The 16,206-nt window shown below is 38.3% G+C and overlaps 1 protein-coding gene and 1 non-coding gene across 2 annotated transcripts in view; both read left to right on the top strand.

Annotated features, from left to right (window-relative positions):
• The window catches only part of SPAG16 (sperm associated antigen 16), a 1,240,018-nt gene that overhangs the window by 1,003,628 nt on the left and 220,184 nt on the right, over positions 1 to 16,206 (top strand). The window lies entirely within an intron of this gene.
• Positions 3,541 to 3,646, top strand: LOC122149537. Its single transcript, XR_006163185.1, has one exon. It is a non-coding gene; the product is annotated as a U6 spliceosomal RNA (small nuclear RNA).

Genomic DNA, 16,206 nt, shown 5'->3' with positions numbered 1-16,206 from the left:
GCCTCTTGCCACAGATGTAGTCAATCTGATTCCTGTTTACTCCGTCTGGTGAGGTCCACATGTATAGCCACCATTTGTGTTGCTGAAAAAAGTATTTGTAATGAATAAGTCATTGGTCTTGCAAAATTCTGTCATGCGATCTTCAGCGTTATTTCTGTCACCAAGACCAAATTTTCCAATTACCAGTGATTCTTCTTCATTTCCAACTTTTTCATTCCAGTCACCAGTGATAGTTAACACATCTTGACTGCATGTTTGGTCAATTTCAGACTGCAGAAGTTGATAAAAAATCTTCAATTTCCTCATGTTTGGCTTTGGTGGTTGGTGCATACATTTGAATAATAGTAGTATTAACTGGTCTTCCTTATAGGCACATGGATATTATCCTATCACTGACAGCATTGTACTTCAGGACAAATCTTGAAACATCTTTTGTGATATTTAATGACCATGCCATTCCTCTTCAATTTGTCAATCCTTGCATAGAAGATCATCTGGTTGTCTGAGTCAAAATGGCCAAAACTAGACCATTTCAGCTCACTAATGCCTAGAATATCAATCTTTATGCGTTCCATTTCATTTTTGACAACTTCTAATTTTTCTAGATTCATACTTTGTACATTTCATGTTCTGATAATTAATGGATGTTTGCAGCTATTTCTCCTCAATTTGAGTCATGCCACATCAGCACATGGAGGTCCTGAAAGACTTACTCTATGCATATCATTAAGGTTGGTTCTACTCTAATGAAGCAACTCTTTCCCAGTCCCATTTTGAGTTCCTTCCAACCCAAGGGGCTAGTCTTCCTGCACTGTGTTGGACAATGTTTCAAAGCTATTAATAAAGTTGCCCGGTAATGTATCAGACAGTGTTTCTCTGCTATTCATAAGGTTTTCTCTGGCCAATTTTTAAAAGTGGATGTCCTCCTCCTTTCTCCTAGTCTGTCTTAGTCTCTAAGCTGTGTTGAAACCTGTGCACCATATGCAACTCTGCTCGTGTCTGAAACACCAGTGGAATGGCCTCAAACCTCACAGCAACATACAAGCCTCACAGGATGATAAACTGACAGACAGGTTTGTCTTCCTTAGCCGTTGGAAACCTCTGCATGCTCCTCTTACCTAATTCCTACCTGAAACCTGCCACTCTGTGGTACCTGGCTCCTGGTCCCTCCCTTTCCTGGCTCTAGGGGGCTTGGTGCTTAGCCTTGCCTCCCACCCCTTTTAACCTGGATATCCTGCCACTCCTGAGGTCCCCAAGGCCACTCCTGGCCCCTCCCTTTCCTGGCTCTAGGGGGCTTTGGGTCTAGCCTTGCCTCCCACCCCTTTTAACCTGGATATCCTGCCGCTCAATAAGGTTGGTTCTACTCTGATGATACAGCTCTTTCCCAGGCATATTTTGAGGGCCTTCTGACCTAAGGGGCTCATCCTCTTATATATTTTATATAGGCAAAAGGACGAGCCCCTTACTGACATGGATAAAGTAAACCTTTCGAGACTTCCATTTGCTGACATGGCACTTGGTTATGCCAAGAGATTTGAAAGACAGTTACCTGGCCAACTGACTGGAAGAAATCCATATTTGAACCCATTCCAAAGAAAGGTGACCCCACAGAATGTGGAAATTATCAAACAATATCATTAATATCACATACAAGTAAAATCTTACTGAAGATAATTCAAAATGGGTTGAAGCAGTATATTGACAGAGAACTTCCAGAAATGCAAGCTGGATTCAGAAAAGCACATGGAACAAGGGATATCATTGCTGATGTCAGATGGATCTTGGCTCAAAGAAAAGAATACCAGAAAGATGTTTACTTGTGTTTTATTGACTATGCAAAAGCATTCAGTTGTGTGGATCATAACAAATCGTGGATAACATTGAGAAGAATGGGAATTCCAATACCCTTAATTGTACTCATGAGGAACCTGTACATAGACCAGGAGGCTATCTTTCAAACAGAACAAGGGGACACTGCATTGTTTAAAATCAAAAGGGAGTGAGTCAGGGTTGTATCCTTTCACAATACTCACCATATTATTCACTCTATAAGCTGAGCAAATAATCCAAGAAGCTAAACTATATGAAGAAGAATGTGGCATCAGGATTGGAGGAAAAATCATTAACCACCTGTGATATGCTGATGACACAACTTTGCTTGCTGAAAATGAGGATGACTTGAAGCTCTTACTGATGAAGATTGAAGAATACAGTTTGCAATATGAATTACATCTCAATATAAAGAAAACAAAAATCCTTACAAGTGGACCTATAAGCAGCATCACGATAAATGGAAAAAAGTTTGAAGCTGTCAAAGACTTCACATTGCTTATTTCTATAATAGACACCAATGGAAGCAGCACTCAGGACATCAGATGACATATAGTGGTGGCTAAGTTAGCTGCAAAGGACCTCTTTCAAGTGCTTAGGAGCAAAGATGTCTCCTTGAGGACTAAGGTATGCCTGACACAAGCCAGGCAATATTTTCAATTGCTTTCTATGCATGTGAGAGCTGGACAATGAATAAGGAAGACCAAAGAAGAATTGATGCTTTTGTGTTGTGGTGCTGGCAAACAATGCTGAGAGTATCATGGACTGCCAAAAGATCTAATGAATCTGTTCTGGAGGAAGTGCAGCCATAATGCTCCTTGGAAGCGAGAATGGTCTGACTTTGTCTCACCTACTTTGGTCATGTTATAGGAAGGGACAATTCCCTGGAGAAGGGTGTAAAGATGGAGCATTGACAGAAGAGGGGAAGGCCCTCAACAAGATGAATTGACACAATAGTTGCAGCCATGGCCTCAAGTATAGCTGGAAACGTGAAGCTGGTGTGGGACTGGGCAGTGTTTCATTCTGCTGTGCATGGGTTCACTATGAGTCAGAATCGACTTGATGGTACCTAACAACAACATAATGACAACATAAGTATTAGTGTGATATATTGAAAGCAAGACTGAATGGGCTACTTAGTTGATTCTGGGATTTTCATACTTGCTTTGCATTTTAGCAATTTTAAGAAACTGGTCTTTTTACCAGGATGTCTATTGTACATAAATATCAGATCCTATTTTCCAGATCCTTTCCAAACTTCTCCACAAAATGTTGAGAAAATGAACACAGTAATGTATTTTATTACTGGCACCATCAATGGGTGCTTCTTATATCTCAAATTAAAAGGAACTCTAGCAATGATAACAGCAACAATGTTCCTGGCATATAGTAACTTTTTGATAAATATTTCTTGGAAGAATAAATTACTCTAATATTAGATATTTTCCTAATATAGCAAGTTGGCTGTAATCTCCAGTTTTATTTTTCTTTCTCTTTTAAAAACATCTTTGTATTTCTAAGTGATCTATCCTTGTTTGAATTACTGTTCCCTTTCACTTTGAAAATCTAAAATATGTACTACGTGTTTTTCCATGGGTGGCTTTCTGAACATCTGTTTAACCATAAACAGATCCACTCTGTTGCCACATGTTACCTAAATTTTCTTCTTGTGATTACTGTGCCCTACCATAAGATAAGAATTTATTCAGAGTACTCACTTTAGCAGCACATATATTAAAATTGGAAAAATACAGAGAAGACTAGTATGGCTCTATGCAATGATGACATGAAAATTCATGGAGTGTTCCATATTTTTAAGTGTATGACCAGCACAATCACTAAGGAAAAGGAAGACACAAGAGATACACAGGAGATATACACAACAAAGGTAAATACTATTATTTACCCATATTTAACTAAATATTATTAGTTACCCAACACTGCACTATTAGTAATAACAGTCATCTACAGGGGGATACATAGGTAGACAGGCAAGAACATCAGGTATGAGTAGGCAAAAAGGAATATATCTATGACCATACACAGGCTTGGTAGATGATGTTCCTGCATATGTATTTGTATGTGCTATAAAAAGGTACATATACTGTGTAGAGCTAACAGGGGACAAAGTTAGGATAACTTCTTAGCCACAACCATCACCTTGAGAGAATGAGTTGCTGGGCTGTGCGGTTGGGACCATCATCATGGGGGACATCAAGCTCACTTGGCACGACATAGTACGCAAAACATTGTTCTACATCCTACTTTAGTGAGGAATGAGTGGGTCTTAAAAGCTTGGGAGGGGCCATCTAAGATGCAGCGATTGGTCTCTCCTCATCCAGAGCAAAGAAGAGTGAAGAAAATCAAAGATGTATGGAAATAATTACTCCAAAGGACCAATGGACCATGAGAATGTCAGCCTACATGACCATGAGACAAGAATAACTAGAAGGTGCCCAACTACCAATACCAAACACTTGGAAAGGGATCAAAATTGGAGATCTGGGATAAAATGGGAGAAAAAAATGTGGGAAAAAAAAGTCAAAGACATTAAAAAAGAGACTAGGTTTACTGATGAGATAGAGATTGATGAAATCCTTGAATGTATGGCTCAGAGTCACTCTTTAGGCCTGGGATTAGGCTCATTCCTGTGGCTTAACTCTCAGTCAAACAGTAGACAGGACTACAAGCTGAACAATATACCAGGGAGATGCATTCCTTAGAACAGTCAATTATGGGAGATCAGAAGAGCAGCTTTGCACAGGGAGAAAGTTAGGCAGGCAGGAATGCATAGTAAGGACATAGGGAAGGGGTAACCACAGGGAGGAGGTGGGAGGACAGCTGTTACATTGTGTGGATTATAATTAGTGTCATCATACAAAATGTGTATGAACTGTTGAATGTAAAAGAAACCTACTTTGTAAAATTGCACCCAAATCACAATAAAAGTTAAAAAAAATGAAAAAAAGAATTTACTCAAGGAAAAGAAGTAGAACAGAGGACTGAAAAAGCTTAGGAAAATAAGGGTTATTTTTTCTTATACACTAAGTAGTCTGGAGGCAAGTGGTTGCTGGTGTTGGTCTAGAAGTTCAAAGATATCAACACAAGTTCAACTGAAAATCTCAGCCTCTGACTCATGGTTGAAAAGTAGCTGCCACAACTGTAGGCTTGCTCAATTTGAGAAGAGAACAAAGGAGAGGTAAGAGAACTTGTTTCTCTTCAATAAGGAATGCAAAACTCTTTCAGAAACACAAGCAGACTTTTGCATATACCTCATTGACATGAACCTGGTTACATGGCAAGTATTTAATAAAAGTGAGACTGGGAAAAAGAGGTTGCTGTTGTTCTCAGGTGCCTTCGAGTAATCTCTGACTCACAGTGACCCTATGTAACTCTATGTTCAGCAGAATGAAACACTGTCCAGTCCTGTGCCAGCCCCATGTTCCTGAGCCCATTGTTGTAGCCACTGTGTCAATCCATCTCATTGAGGGCCTTCACCTCCTTCATTCACCCTCCACTTTACCAAGCATGATATCTTTCACCAGGGAATGGTCCCTCCTTACAACATGACCAAAGTAGGTGCCATCCCACTATCTTCTCTATACCTGAGCAGAATAAACACTGTCCAGTCCTGTGCCAGCCCCATGTTCCTGAGCCCACTGTTGCAGCCACTGTGTCGATCCATCTCGTTGAGGACCTTCTCCTTTTTTGGTGCCCTTCCACTGTCCCAAGCATGATATCCTTCTCCAAGGAATAGTTTCTTCTTACCACATGACCAAAGTAGGTGAGACGAAGTTTGGCCATTCTTGCTTCCAAGGAGCATTCCAGCTGCATTTCTTACAGGACAGATTTATTAGTTCTTTTAGCAGTTCATGGTACTTTCAGCATTCTTTGCCCTATTGATAATATTATTCGATAATTTCCACATTCCGTGGAATCACCTTTCTTTGGAATGGGGTATAAATGTGGATCTTTTCCAGTAAGTTGGCTAGGTAGCTGTCTTCCAAATCTCTTGACATAGCCAAGTTAGTGCTTCCAGTGCAGCATCTGTTTGTTGAAACATCTCAATGGGTTCTGTCAATTCCTGAAGGCTTGTTTTTCACCACTTCTTTCAGTGTAGCTTCAACTTCTTCCTTCAATATCATTGATTCTTGATCATATGCCACCTCCTGAAATGGATGAACACCAACTGATTCTTTTTGGTACAGTGACTCTGTGTATTCCTTCCATCTTCTTTTGATGTTTCCTGCATCATTCAATATATTGCCTATGAAAGCATTCAATATTGCCAGTCAAGGCCTAAATTTTTTCTTCATTTCTTTCAGCTTGAGAAATACCAAGCATGTTCTTCCCTTTTAGCTCTCCAACTCCATGTCTTTGCACATTTCATTATAATTGACTTTGTCTTCTCAAGCCCCTCTTTGAAATCTTCCATTCAGCTCTTTTATCTTGTCATTTCTTCCATTTACTTCAGCTACTCTTCATTCAATGACAACTTTCAGAGTCTCTTCTGACATATGTTTTGGTCTTTTCTTCTTTCCTTGTCTTTTTAATGACCTTTTGCTTTCTTCATGGAGATGTTCTTGATGTCATCCCACAATTCTTCTGGTTTTTGGTCATTGATGTTCATTACATCAAATCTATTCTTTAGATGGTCACTAAATTCAAGTGGGATATATTCAAGGTCATATTTTGGCTCTTGTAGACTTGTTTTAATTGTCTTCAGCTTCAGCTTGAACTTGCATATGAGCAGTTGATGGTCTGTTCCACAATCAACTCCTGGCCTTGTTTTGGTTGAAGATATTGAGCTTCTCCATTGCTTTTTGCCACAGATGTAGTCCATCTGATTCCTGTGTACTCTATCTGGTGAAGTTCCTGTGTATAGCTACCATTTGTGTTGTTGAAAAAAGGTATTTGCAATGAATAAGTCATTGGTCTTGCAAAATTCTATCATGTGATCTCCACTGTTATTTCTATCACCAAGGCCAAATTTTCCAACTAAGGTGGTTCTTCTTTGTTTCCAACTTTTGCATTTCTATCACCACTGATTATCAGCACATCTTGACTGCATGTTTGGTCAATTTCAGACTTCAGAAATTGATAAAAATTTTCAATTTCCTCATCTTTGGCTTTGGTGGTTGGTGCATAAAATTGAATAATTTTACCACTAACTGGTCTTCCTTGTAGGTTTATGGATATATCCTATCACTGAGAGCATTGTACTTCAGGACAGATCTTGAAACATCCTTTGTGATGATGAATGCCATGCCATTCTTTTTCAAATTGTCATTCCCAGCATAGTAGATCATGCGGTTGTCTGATTCAAAATGGCCGATATCAGTCCATTTCAGCTCACTAATGCCTAAGATATTGTTCTTTCTGTTTTCCATTTCATTTTTGACACTGTCCAATTTTCCTAGCTTCATACTTAATACATCCCATGTTCTGATTATTAATGGATGTTTGCTGCTGTTTCTTCTCATCTTAAGACATGTCACATCAGCAAGTGTGGGTCCTTAGAGCTTTACTCCACCCACATAATTAAGGTTGGCTCTACTCTTAGGAAGCAGCTTTTCTCCAGTCATATTTGAGTACCTTCTGACCTGAAGGGCTCATCTTCCAGCACTATATGGGACAATGTTTCAGGGCTATTCATAAAGTTTTCCAGTAATATATCAGACAGTGTTTCACTGTTATTCATCAGGTTTTCACTGGCCAATTCTTTGAGAAGTGGATGGTCTCTTCCTTCTTCAATCTGGAAGCTCTGCTGAAACCCATCCACCATGAGCTGCCCTGCTGGCATTTGAAACACTGGTGCACAGCCTCAAGCCTCAGAGCAACATGCAAGCCACCACAGTACAACAAACTAACAGACAATTTCAACTCCCTTAGCTGTTCCAATCCAGCTCCCGGGCTTCAACCACTTCCTTCCTGGGGGCTAACTCCCTTACCTGTTCTTTGGTGGCCCTAATTCTCACCACTTCCTGCAGAAAAAGAGGTAACTCAAAAAAAACAACAAACAAAACAATCTGCCGTCGAGTCAGATCCGACTCATAGCAACCCCTCCTTGGGTTTCCAAGGAGGTATCACTATGGAAATAGATTGCCCAGTCTTCCTTCCGAGGAGTGGCTGGTTGGTTTGAACTGCCAGCCTTCTGGTTAGGAGTCAAATGCTTTAGGCACTATGCCACCAGAGCTCCTGGAAAAAGAGGTAGAGAATAGGTATTGGGTCAGGCCTCTAACTTAGAACTTCATCTTAACTCTGAAACCTGTTTTGGCTATAATTTTTACAATCTTCCACATAGGCAGAGCAATTGGCAGCTTTCAATTTCTTTCTTTCTTTCTTTCTTTTTTTAACTCTGAGGAATAGCACTTTCTTGTCTTTTACTCAAACATACTTTCATGACTTTCACCCAAAGGCTTCATTGACTCTCCATGGATAGTGTTCTCCATCTGAGATTATAAGGAACCACTTAAAAGGAGCTGAGATAAGTTTAAGCCACATGAGAAGTTCATCTCGAAACATTTGAGTGTTTCTTTGTAAAAGCTCCAATAGTATCCTAATATAGTCAAGATCCATGCTGAATGTGGCATTTTCTATACATTTATTTATAGTACAGAATCTTAAATGCTTACTCACATTTTCTGATCTCATATCAGTATCAGTTGCAGATGACTTGTTCTAAGAAGTAAATATGCTAGTAGTCTGATATATTGCTTTCAGTAACATGTGGCAAACATCCATCAGATTTTCTTTTATCCAAATGACAGAAGTATAGCTGTGTATTTAAGTGGTCTATCTGCTATCCTACTTAAATAAATTTTATTGTAATTGTCTAACATTAGAGCCAACCAAGTGTGGTATATATCACATAAATATAAAGTTAGTCAAAATATTTTTAAGCTTTAATGAGCATACTAGCAAGCACCTGTCCCAACCATAAAAAAATAAATAAATGAAACAGTTGTCATAGAGTCAATTCTGATTCATGGAAACCCCAGGTGTTTCAAAGAACTGATATTTTCAAAAGTAGATTGCCATGCCTTTCTTCCCAAGAACCCCTCAGTGAGCTCAAATCACCAAAATTTCAGTTAGTAGCCAAGTACTTAACTGTTTTTACCACCCAGGGACTCCCTTGTCCCTCCTAAATCCCAACCATAGTGTCTCTGTAATTAACTAATCTTGCCTAGTTTCCTTCTCACATAATTGAGTAAGTCGTGCTAACCCATAAGAGATTAATATTTAGATTGATTTTTTTTTGCCTTATGTGGCAGCAAAAGCTTGAACATTTTCTTTTTTACCCCAAAATGTTCTAAAGTAGAACTGAGGTGTATTATAAGGTCACGTACTGGCTGAATATTGCCCATACATTTCTTAAGGGTGAATCTGTAACCACTTTCAGAGCCAAAAACAAAAGGGCATAATTTGATAAAAATCTTGTTGCCTGATCGCTCGCAGACATCTGTCAGCAGTTTTGGTTTCTTTTAAAGGGCAGCACATGGCTGACTGATCTCATAGCAGGATTTATAAGTGTAATTATTGCCATATAATTCAACAAATCACTTTCATCACTGGAAACTTAAAGCTTTCAAATTTTCGCATTTTAGTCCTTGGGTATTTAGGGAGATAGTCATCAATAAAATGAACTTTAATTCCAATTGAAAGCCTTCACTAAAATTTAAGTAATTTAATGACAAAAGAGAAGTGATGATTTCAATCTTTAAAATTTTTTTATTGCTTTTGCATTTAGGACATTGCTCTAGATATTAAAACAATACAGCAGCTGGACCTTTTAGTACCACATGGCTTATTAACATCAATAATTAGTTGTGCTTAGTTACATCAATAATTCACATGCATAGCTGAGTAAAAATTAAGACAGATTTGCACAAAGGAATCTGACTTATTTGCAGAGGCTGAAAAAATGCTTCAAAAAGTGCTTATTCCAGAGGCAGCACTGCTTTCTAAGCACAGTCCACTGTAATCCGGCATGTGCAGACAGTTCAGGAAAGGAAGTAACCTTTCTGTGCTTGGTTCTGCCGCTCCCGTAAGGTTACTCTATGCATAAAATGAGACATTTTATGTAAATGAGTGCACACAATCTCTACCACATAATATCCACCTGATAGATTATGGTTACTGTAGAGAAGCTAATTTCTTAGTTACTGAGTGGAAGAGCTTTGCTTTTGGAAATGAACATATTAATTTGGAGCAAAATCTTTAAAAATAGACAAAACATATCAGTATAAACAAACATACCTGTATGAAATGCCACTGAATAAATTCCTGTTTGATAAAAGGAGTTTACAGAATGAGGGTAAGATGAATTGTATATTGTGTGTGTATATATGTGTATGTAGAGAGAGAGAGAGAGAGCTCTTGTAGCATAGGGCCTAAGGCACTTGACTGCTAACCAGAAGGCTGGCGATTCAAACCCACCAGCCACTCCTCAGAAGGAAGGTTGAGTAATCTACTTCTGGAGTGATACCGCCTCAGAAACCCAAGGAGGGGTCACTATGAGTTGGATCTGACTTGACAACAGTGCATTTGGTTTGGTTTGGTTTTTCAACGTATAACTCTCCGTGCCGTTGGCTTATATCTTCAAAATAGGCAATGCTAATGATAAACCTGTTAAGGTCCTTCCTCAACTTCTTCTACTTCATCAAAAAACATATACTAATTCCAACTTCTCTGAGAAGTGAAGCACAGCACAGCTGGCTCTTCAAAATACAAAGGTTCTTGTTAGTTTTCAGTCTTATTCTTAACTGCTAGTTTGATTTGGTAAAGCCTACCTCTCTGAGCAGAGGTGATAAAATTTTAAAATGTTCCTTGTACTTAGGGCTAGGTTGTTTCTGCATCAATTCTGTCCTCTGTAAGAAATGGGCCAGATAGCTGACAGAAATTCCATAAAGAGTCACTGAAAGCCAAAGAGTAAATAGCTACCAAGAAGAAACTATTTTAATGGGAGTGAAAGGTTAGTGTTGAAAAGTCATAGGAGATTTTCTCCATTTTCCTTGTGGTTGCAGAGAAAAGAATCAAGTAAAAGGGAAAAAATGAGGAGAATGAAGTGGTCTTGAAATTTGTGTGCAAGATACAAACTAGTCCCTTTAACCCCATAGCTCCTCTTTTATTATCAAAGTACATTTTTATTGATTTGAGAGATTTTCAGATTAGAGAGACCTTCATAACATAAGTCCTTTGCAAGTGGAAGCTCCACTCCAGGAACTCGCACCCAGAACCTTAAGAAGTCCTAGGTTAAGGGAATTTGAATTGGTCAAAGTGTCTGTCCCACTGCCTATGCCCACATCACTCCCTTCCTTTGCGTTTCCAGTTCCCCCTGAATATCTGCTAAATCTCTGACTTGTTCATATTATCTGAAGATGGTTCACTTAGGCTAGGGAGTGAAAGTCTACAGGTAAAATTTCATAAGTACAGTCAAAACTGTTAATTAGATATGACCATTAACTATATTTGAAAATATAATGTGGAGCTATAAAAATACATATTCTTATTTCATACACATCAGAGAAGGCTTTGCTGTGTATTTAGTCACTCAACACATGTTAATGAAGGATGCTTCATGTGAGGAACCCTGTATAGCAAAGCATCCTTCTTTAAGTACAACCATAATTCAGTGTCAGACAATTAATTCTAACTGCATTATTTTAAATATGTCTAATTTTTCAAACCATAAATTATAAAAAGTGAAACTATATTTTAGAATAAAGGTGAATTATTAAACTAGATATCTGGATTTCTTTCCTTTATATTTTAAACAGTGAACATCCTTTGGTACCAAATCCACAAGAACTTTTCTTCATAAAAGTGCAACTTTTTGCAAATGTAATTGCTCAGTCTTCGGATCTAAGGTAGCATTACTGTTAAGTCTCTCCTTTTCCCTTTAGGTGTACCTGCTGTGGTTCTGAATACTAATTTTAGGAATTCTTTTTATATTATACTCAATTCCCATTTGTTAATATTATTCAAATGTGGATGTCAGTTGATGTGATTAATCCCCCACTTCTTAAACAACACATCTATGCTTGTAACTTGCCCTTTCCTGATATCAGTCATCAGCTAAGTTCATGATGATCACTCATTGATCCTGTGTGAGATTGCTTCTCTGTGTGTGTGTGCTTCTTCTATTGCAGGAAGTCAATATCTGAGTATAATTTAGGTAAAAAACAAAAAATTAAAAAAAGGAACATTTTGTACTGAGAAGCATCTTTTGACTATGAGAGAGCTCAAATCCTTACACTTAATTCAAATACTTGTGTATTTTGCACATTTTAAAATAAGGGCTTCCATTGGGAGAAATTTTTAAGACTGCCAGGAAATGTGATCCTAGGAGACTATCACAAAAGTAGCAGATACCAGGTATGATTTTTCAGTATTGTACACGTAAGCACCTTTTTTACATTTTTGTCCATGATATTTCCATAGAGTGATTGAAAATATTCTGGAGAAAAGAGAGAGTTTTTGTATTGTTCTTCTTCTTTTTTTTTTTTTTTTTCCTAAAGAGGCTCTTTTAAAAAATAATAATAATAATTATATAGTTAACTCTCTTACATAGAAATTAATTTGTTCATCTACTTAGATTGTATGCTTCTCTTTATATCAAACACTAAGCTAACATAGATTATAGTTGTGTTATCAAAATTGCCAACAATCCCTTTGAAAACTAGCAAATGCACTTAGATTCACAAACTCAATTTTTTTTAGTTGACAGTGGTAGAATGATTAAGGATTTTAATTGAATGAACCAGTCTTCAATTAACCATCCAACCCTAGAATTGGCTTCTATGTCCCTGTTTTGCATTCTCTAGCTCTGCCTGATCCATGCATAAAGACGTAGATGCCAATCACTCTCTAGACATCCGTTCTACAATGTTGCTGAAGTTTTCTCCAGTGTTTCTTCAGCATCTGTCTAGGCACAGATACTCTCTTCTCCTTCTGGTACTCTTTCTAGACTACAAGGTAGATCTAAACAGAGATTCAAAAGGAAGGTGAGGGGACTTTTGCACATATCCTCTCTTCCAGGGCTTCAAACTTGTTCATTCCAATTCTGTCCCTTGCTGAGAAATTAAACTTCCTCTGCAGACATACTGAGTCAGAATCCGCATTTTAACCAAATAAACACACAGGAATCACCTGAGCATCTCTAAGAGTCATCTGGGAATCTTAAGAGGTCTGGTGGAGCTGTGGTGAAGGTATTGGGCTACTAACCACAAGGTTGGTAGTTCAAACCCAACTGACACTCGACGGGGGAAAGACAAGGTGGTCTACTCCCATAAAGATTCAGGGACTTGGAGCACCTATGGGGGTGGTATGTGTTGAAATCGACTTGGTGGCAGTGGGTTTTGGTTTGAGAATCTTCTTAAAATGTAGACTCTGATCCAGTATCAGGGTAGAAATGCAAATGCTCAGCAAGGGGTCAAACTGCAATGAACTGTTTCAAAGTCCTGCTCTCTTCCTACTTGCCAGGACATGTTGTTTGATTTGGAATTTATCTAAGGGAGATGGTTTGAAATTTTTAGAGCAATATGCCTCACTTTTTTTCACTCATATATACCCTGAAACTTGGAAAAATAATATATATCCTCCATAAAGTTGATGCCTAAAACCATTCCCATGAGTGTAAATGACCACAAAGCAGTTCATCTCCAGCATGTTGCATGTCATATGTGCACTTTACCAGTAGCCATTGAGCTGCTTCTGACTGAGGGCGACCCCATGTGTTTTAGAGCAGAACTGTGCTTCGTGGAGTTCTCCTTGTTGTGACTTTCTGAAAAATCTCCAGACCTTTCTTTTGAGGCACCTCTGGGTGATTTCAAACAGCCAGTCTTTCAGTCTGTAGCTGATTGCTTAAACATTACTTCCACCCAGGGAAATTATATCCTATAAATATATTTTGCTTTACTTTTTGCCAAAACCTTGCAGCTCGTCATTTACTAATTTTGGTGAATGTTTGTCTTGTAACCCAATTGACAAAGCCAGTCTTCATGATCATACCAATCAACCAAATCAGACTTCCTTTCTGTCAGAAACGTCTGATTTCCTTTATCAATTCAAATAAAAATATGAATAAACATTTCCAAGATGACCATCATTCTTCTGAATTCTAGACAGAATGATTAGATAAAGAGATGGAATAATGGATGGATGGATGGATAGAAGGATGGATGGACAGATAGATAGATAAGTAAAGAAAGAGGAAACTCATCAGAAGCATGAGACTCTGTGCTGGGTTTTCGGTTTGCTTGAAAAAGAAGACACAGCCTCCTTCAATATCTCCCAAAGCCCCCTTTGCTTCCCCTGCAAATGCATGTGAGATCTATGCATTCTCAGATTGTCCCTTTGTTTGGCATAGAAGGGAGGGTTACACTCAGTGCAGTAATACACTTCTCTTTAGGAAAGTTGGCAAAAGGTGATTGAGAAAAGGGAATCCGTAAAAGGAAAACCAGGATGGTCTGAACCAGTGTAGTGTGAACCACTTTTAGGAGAGAGTTCGTCGGAAAGCTGAGATTCTGGAAAATGATGTGCCCATATACCTATAGGAAATTCCTGGTGACTCTCAAACATCCATGTATACCTATACGAAGACTACTGCCTGGAGTGTTTTTAAGTACATGTTCCTAGGCTTGAATTCCAAGATTCCCTTACTCAAGCAATCTGAATCCTTTAATCTTTCAGAAAACACAAGACGAGGGCAAGGAGATGAATTAGTGAGGATGACAATGAATGCTGCTCTATGAGAAGGATTTTCTACTGACATTCAAACTTGAGGAAGACATAAAAGTGTACGTTTCCCTTCTGAGTGAAAATTTATAATAATTTCAACAAAAATTGGAGGGTTTTAAGAAACCAAGCAATTCTACCTTCCCAATGATGGTATTCATGCTGGTGATACATTCACAAAATATTAAGAAAAGCAAATAAATGATTGATATAGAGCAAAGTAGTCATTTTCTCCTTCACTTTTCCACTTCTTTAATGTTTATTCTTCTCTGATGCTTTCAGAAAATAATGCTTGTATGAAACAACTAATGGATAATGCTTAATCTGCTGAGTAACGTTCCAATGCCTGTGAAGGTCTCTGTGTTCTATTTCTTAAGAAGCAGCGGAGACTCGTTTCTTCCAATAAAGAAAGATAAGTTCCACCATCCCCAGGAGCAAATATCAAGGAGAAAAGTAGTATTCTCTTTGCACTGTTTATGTAGCTACATTTAGCCATTTTTGTAATATATTCTATCAAAAGCTGTTTTCTTCTCTTTTGTCATGTAGTTTGCTATGTTTATTGCAGTTAGTACAGTCCTTTAATCCTTTATATCATTGCTGTTGGTGGTGTTTTTGTTTTTATTTTTTTGTTTTCCCAAAGAGATAGTTCAAATATTTTATGCCATTTGGGATAGTATTGTATTTGTTAAGTATGTTTCATGAACTATTTCTTCTGGTAACAGGGATCCATGGTTGAGCAAAATGTTCTCTTTGCAAAATTGTACCTATATATGATTGTCATTCTGTAACATGGTGCATATTTTATATAAGTAGTGACACGGCAATAAGCCTCTCTCTTGTGTCAGATTCCCCTAGAAAAAGACCATGAGAAACTTGTAATGAGTCAGAGAAGTAGGATAGGGAAGGAAGAAGCCAAGCAGTCATGTGGTTTCTGCTAAAGTCTAGTATTCACCCTGACCCACAAGGAGCTCTGGGGCATGAATGGCACCACACAGTTGTCCCACCTTGAGGAAAAGGGACTAAGATTTTTACACCCACATCAGCCAGTTATTGGCTGCAGGAAGCCACCTGGAGGAGAGACTGAAGCCTAACTTCCTTGGCATTGGCAGGCAAAATGGCTTCCAGTAAAAGAAAATTATTTAAGAATAGTACACCTATGAGCAATTAGCAGCCAACGCTCCCATTAGGTGGGGTATGTGGGCTTCACTGACCAAATAAAGGGGACCTGGGAGGGTCTCTAGCAGCTTCCACCACAACAGCTAAGCCAGTCAAATATACTTGTGTAATTATAATGTTAAGAGCTTTCATTAAAATTCATTAGCATTTAACCCAATGTAAGATCTTTCCTCAGGGGTGTGTGTATGTATTAACTCATTTGCTAGAACTCAGAGCTACTACTGCCAATGTCTGGGAGAAAGTGGTTCAGTTGAAGGAAAACAAAACAAAACAAAACTTCTGACAGTAATAGATTTGTGTGATTTACTTGCTGTGTGACCTTGAGTAGTTACTTAACCCTTTTGAATTCACTTAATCTCTGCAACTGCAATAATAATACGTACATGTGGATTATTGTAAGAATGTGTGTCTAAGGTTGCTGGTAAGAGGGAGATACTCACTAAATGTGCACATATATATATA

This window comes from Orycteropus afer, unplaced genomic scaffold (assembly GCF_000298275.1).
Source record: "Orycteropus afer afer isolate SDZICR_OR568_19922 unplaced genomic scaffold, OryAfe1.0 scaffold00002, whole genome shotgun sequence".
Classification (NCBI taxonomy): Eukaryota; Metazoa; Chordata; class Mammalia; order Tubulidentata; family Orycteropodidae; genus Orycteropus; species Orycteropus afer.
This window is presented reverse-complemented; position numbering and strand designations above follow the sequence as displayed.